Source organism: Octopus bimaculoides, chromosome 10, assembly GCF_046866305.1.
Source record: "Octopus bimaculoides isolate indiv1 chromosome 10, ASM4686630v1, whole genome shotgun sequence".
Classification (NCBI taxonomy): Eukaryota; Metazoa; Mollusca; class Cephalopoda; order Octopoda; family Octopodidae; genus Octopus; species Octopus bimaculoides.
Window position 1 is genome coordinate 32,086,616 of NC_142937.1, and position 6,362 is coordinate 32,092,977.

Below are 6,362 nucleotides of genomic sequence, written 5' to 3' on the forward strand. Positions count from 1 at the left end.
TTTTCCTTTCTGTGCTGCTGGGTGTAGTCTATTTACGACCGTAAATGTCTTGTTTCAATCTCAGAGATGTTGACTTCTGCCACAATAGTTTTTTTTTTTTGGTGGTGGTGGGGGCTTTTTACAATGTTGAATTTTGGCTGTCTTTCATTGTGTGTGTATTCATGTATATGCGTGTATTTTCAATGTGTGTGCGTGAGACGTAGTCTTTTAATATACGGAGTTCACTAAGTCTCAGAACAGTCTGCTTGAGTATCAACAATTTTCCCGGAATTGACAAGTAGCATGATAAAGCACCTGACTTGTCTTCGAGAGCGTAACTATCTAAAACCATGGCCATATAATGGAACTAAATGTGTTTTCAAATTGGTTCAGCTGAACCAATAGGTATAGGGGCTAATGCAGAATCGCACCCCTTTGAAAAACGAAATTTTTTGAAATTTTTTTTTCGGATTCCTACCTTTAACAGAGATTCCGAATATGCAAAAATATTAACAGAATCCAATTTCATCTTTATTCCATTTCACTTATGATTTTTAGACATTTTAAAGGGAGAGTGAGGATGGGAAAGTACTGACGTTTCGAAGAAAGAGAAAGATACAAACAATACACTTATTTCAGGCTCATCTCTACAGAGCAATTTTTATTCCCTGCTTATTCTAGATCATATGGGGGTGATTGCATATTCAGAATCTCCCATATGTAAATCGTAGGAATACGAAAATTCTTTTACTGAAAAATTGCCAGTGGGGGGTGGGAGAGAAATTCATTGCATGCCCAACCCCGGAAGTCACCGCACGCCACTGATATATATATATATATATATATATATATATATATATATATATATATATATATACATATACACACATGCATGTGTGTGTATATATTTATATATTTCATTTCATTTCAAAGTTTCAGCTCAGAGCTGCGGCCATGCTGATGCACCACCGTGTATATATAAATGAATGTATTTACGCATGTCTTTTACTTCTTTTTATTTATTAGTATTCTTTTCAAGTAGAAGGGAGCTGGTTTGTAACAAAAGCACAAAACATCCATCATTGGAATTTGAATAAGAACAGAATTTTTTACAGTTCACACATTATGGGCAATATTTTTATTATGAAATGATTTTACTTTCTTTTTACTAACTTTACCTGATTACATGGAATTTATTTTATACCACTATTCTCAGATAGCCAAGTTTTAGTATGTAATGTTCACCAAGAATGTGAACATGACAACAATGCTTTTTATACTCAGACTATTTCATGTGCGAAACAGAAATCACAACTTTCACACACACACACATTCTCTGTCTTTCCCTCTCTTTTTCACACATGCGTGCACACACACGCCCCCCACCCCCACATACTTGCATGCACATACACATGCAGAGTTATTAGTTAAACACTTTTATATTTTTGCTGTCCAAATTCATACCAGTAATCTCCTGGTGTTATTTCTCTTACAACATTTTTAATATACAGTTCTATATTTAAGAGATGAGGAATTATTTACATTATTTACAATTGACGGATATTTGTCCTCATCTTGTTTGTTGTTAACACTACGTTTCGGCTGATATACCCGCCAGCCTTCATCAGGTGTCTTGGGGAAATTTCGAACCTGGGTTCTCATTCCTAAGGTATTTTTCGATGTTGTTGTTGTTGTTGTTATTATTATTATTATTATTATTATTATTATTATCATTATATTCAGGTCACTGCCTGGAATTGAACTCGGAATCTTGGGGTTAGTAGCCCGCGCTCTTAACCACAATGCCATATGCCATGAGAACCCAGGTTCGAAATTTCCCCAACACACCTGATGAAGGCTGGAGGGTATATCAGCCAAAACGTTGTGTTAACAATAAACAATATGAGGACAAAGATCCGTCAAATGTAAATAATATAAATAACGCATGTTTAATATAATCCTGCAAATTCCTCTGGACCATTTGTTCCTTACTCTTTTTGTTGATGTCTAACATGTCTACAGTAGTATACATATGACAACTACTATGCTAAAAACACCTATTGAAACATAAACACATTCACAGATATTCTCTTGACCGCAGAGGAAAACAGATGCTTTTCTTTAATGGTATGTCAGCTCTGGAGAGTTTTTAAATTCTTCCTCTTCTTAATTGAGGTCAGTCACAATTGCATCTCTTGAAATGAAATGAAAATAATTCCTATAAATCACAAATTTATTTTAATGGTATTTAACATAACATAATTCATCTGTGGCTGTTCAAATTAATGTCAGTTTTCACTCAGAGTTATTTCTCTTATTTTTGTAATATATACCTCTGCGTGTGTATGTATGTACATTTATATATATATACGCTGGTGTTAAAATGGGGGTAGCTGATGAAGAAAAATGTTCTCTATGTGGCCTGTTTGTTTTCTGTACTCTGGTTATTATTATTTTTTTGTCTTTGTTTACAATGTCTTGTACCAGATATGCACCTATATATACAGGTAGACGTAAGTATGCACATATCTGTACGTATATATGCATATACTCATTTATTATTTGTTTCATATATATATATATATATATATATATATATATATATATATATAAATAATGTGTCTGTGAGCATATATGTGTAGGTATGTATTTAAATATATGTATAGCTTAGATACGCATGTCATCATTATCCTCAACATTGTTGTTTCATGTCCACATTCCATGCTGCCATGGGATGGATGGTTTGACTGGATCCGATGGACCCAAGGACCGCATCATGCTCTATTGTCTGCTGTGACATTGTTTCTCTGGCTAGAGGCTCTTTCAAATGCCAACCATTTTACAACATGTACTGGGTACTTTTTTCATGTCACCAGCATTAGTGAGGTTGTTAAGCAGCTTGCAAGACTCCAAATCTCAAGGTGTTGGGTGGGCAATTTTGTACTAGTGGATGAAGAGTTGAGACAAGTAAATTATGAGAGAGAGAAAAGATTATAGCAGAATATTGCTTTATAGGAGCTGCATGACTACTCTCATTTTAGAAGAGAGAGTAGGAGTAATGAGATAGAGCAGCTAAGTGACAAATAATGGTAATGAGGTGTCAGAGTGGACCTTCAAGTAGGAGGTATGTAAGAGTGAGTGAGGGACTAGGGAATGTCTGATGGTACAAAGCAGCAAATAGTGATGATGATAGAATAAACCTGAAGACATAAGAGAGATGACATGCTAGTGGGTAGGTCGCAGGAGTGGATAGGGAAAAGAGAAGCAGGCATAGTGTATGAGGTAGGTGAAACATATGGTGATAGAGGAGGAGAGATAATCTGGTGGCACAGTGGGGGAGGGTAATCAATGAAAATATGGGTGGAGAGAACAGTACTAATTGAAGAAGGATGGATAACAAGTTAGGTACTTCTGAGTAAGTTTAAAAACTGGTGTCAAGGAAAAACTACTGTTGGGGAGATGATGAGTCAGTGGGTGTCTTGAGGAAGCAGGTAATTAGGTGAAAGCCCAGTTGTGCAAATATATAGGCACACATGCAGCTCTGCTAGAACTCAGTTTCACTGAAGTGGTGGATCTTCTCCACAGTCACTCATCCTGCTCTGCCAAATTTAGATTGGAGCCTGGTGTTGCCATCCAGTTTCACCAGTCCTCAGTCAAGTCGTCCAACCCATGCTAGCATGGAAAGCAGACGTTAAACGATGATGATGATGATGATGATGATGATGATGATGATGATGATGATGATATATATATATATGGATGCATGTATGTATGTATGTATATATATAGAGAGAGAGGGAGAGAGAGAGAAAGAGAGATATATATATACACATGTACATGTATCTGTCCTGTCATATATGTGTGTATATATATACATATATATATAGCTATCCGGTTGCACCAGTCCTCAGTCAAATCGTCCAACCCATGCTAGCATGGAAAGCGGACGTTAAACGATGATGATGATGATGATGATGATATATATATATATATATATATATATATATATATGTATGAAGAGAGAGAGAGAGAGAGAGAGAGCTATATAGATAAATGATTGATGTGCTTCCATGTACTTTCCATTTACCAAGTACAGTCACAAAATACTGGCCAGTCTGAGACAATGTTAGAAGACATATACCTTAGGAGCCAGGAGCGAGGCAGTAGAGTTTCATGACTAAGAACCCAGAAGCTGCAAAGCAAATTCAATAACACAGCCATTCCTGTGTTAATGTCTCAAAAAAAAAAAAGAAAAAGAAATAGAAAGAAAAGAAAAAGACAGTAGCGTTTTTCTATAATTTAGAAATATCAATAATTTCTGGAGTCATTTATGGCATAATTTCTAGAGAAACAACAACAAAATTGAAATTTGAAACATTTCTAAACATTTCGCTGTTTCAATAATAATTTGTCATTTGGTGGCTCTAATTAAACATCAAAAGATAAACATATCATCTATGAGTTTATCCTGCACATAAAATAGTTTTTGCTAGAAAATCAATCACTCAGAGACTGTTCTGTACGAAAATGACAACCATGAAAATGTGACTTGGAATTCTTGTAGGAATTATAGTTCTTCACACATGAGCATGCTCGCGCACACACACACATATATACATTCATATATATACATATATACACGTAAATATATATATGTAAAGCTCTTATATCATCGTCGTTTAGCATCTACTTTTATATGTATATATATGTGTGTGTGTGTGTGTGTATATATATATATATATATATATATATATATATATGTATATGTATCTAAATGTATACATATGTTTATATATATGTGTGTGTGAGTGTGTATGCATTTATATATATATATATATATATATATACTCGTGAATATGTACTCTCAATATGTCGATGATATCAACTTAGTGGTAAAGACCCCCCCCACAAGAGAGTACTCTTGAAATAGAAATAGAAACTAATACTATGGAGAGCATCCAGCAAATAGCTAACTCCATCCACCAGAATATTAAAGTTATGATAGACTACCCTACTAAACACCCTAACCATAGATTACCTGTATTAGATACTGAACTCTGGCTAGAAACTAAGAATAATAAAACCCGAATCCTCCATTCACACTATACAAAACCTATGGCCTCCAAATACCTAATCCACCGGAACTTGGCTATTGCGGACAATGCCAAATTCAATATATTGATGGCAGACCTCGTCAGAGTAATGCGAAATGTGTCCTGCATGTGCAACCCTACAGAATTAAAGAGACATATACAACATTTCGTTCACCGCATGCAGTTCTCAGGTTACAGCCATAAAGAAAGGATCAGGGTATACAAAGGTATGAAGAAGTTTGAAACAATCAAACGTAACGATAGGAATGGGATTTGCCCACTCTATAGGAGCAAATCATGGAACACCATTGAAAGCATTAAGAAGAAAATAGGGAAGGCCAGCTCATGGTATGATAGCCACAAATACCAGAGCGTCATGTTCGTCGACACCACCCCTAGAGGCGAACTGGCGTACCGCTTCAGAAGGGCCCTAGACAAACTTAAGCTAAGAATTAAGGTTGTTGAAAGGCCAGGCAACCCTATCAAATCCCTTATCAGTAGAACATACCCTTTTAGTAGAACCCCCTGCACTGATAGGAACTGTACCATATGTAGATTTAGCCTGCAAACGAACTGTAAAATCAGAAATGTGGTCTATAGTATAAGATGTACAGAGGGACGATGCAGTAACAAGACAACAACATATGTAGGCGAAACTGCAAGGAGCATAGGGGAGCGGGCAAACGAACATTGGAGGGAACTTAAGGAAGGGAAGAACTCATCAGTTCTGTACCAGCACGCTGAGCAAGAACATGGAGGCTCACTCAACAACATAGAAATTAAAATCTTATCCACATATAGCAGAGACGCAGCACTTAGACAAATTACAAAAGCTACACACATAATAGAAGATAAACCTAGCCTGAATAGGAAACTAGAATGGAACACTAACACACTCCCCTAACAAACCACAATATATGACAATACGTTCCCCATAAACCAATAACAATATGAACAAAATATAATACAATACATAGATAAACAAATGGAATTAAATACTACATACATTAACAAAATTAAATTAAATACAAAAAGAAAAAAAAGTAGATATAAACACATGAACAAATAAATAAATTAAAACAAAAACAAACGAACATGTATTAACAGAGGATATAGATAATACAGGCACTCCCCATACACACACATGCACTTACAAAAACATAGACACATTGAAGGATACGCATGCGTAGACACATACAATAGGAATACAAAATACTAAATGGCTGATAGTTAGCAAGGTGAGACACACATAAGAAAGAAGAAAGCAAAGGACCACTGATGAGGTCACAG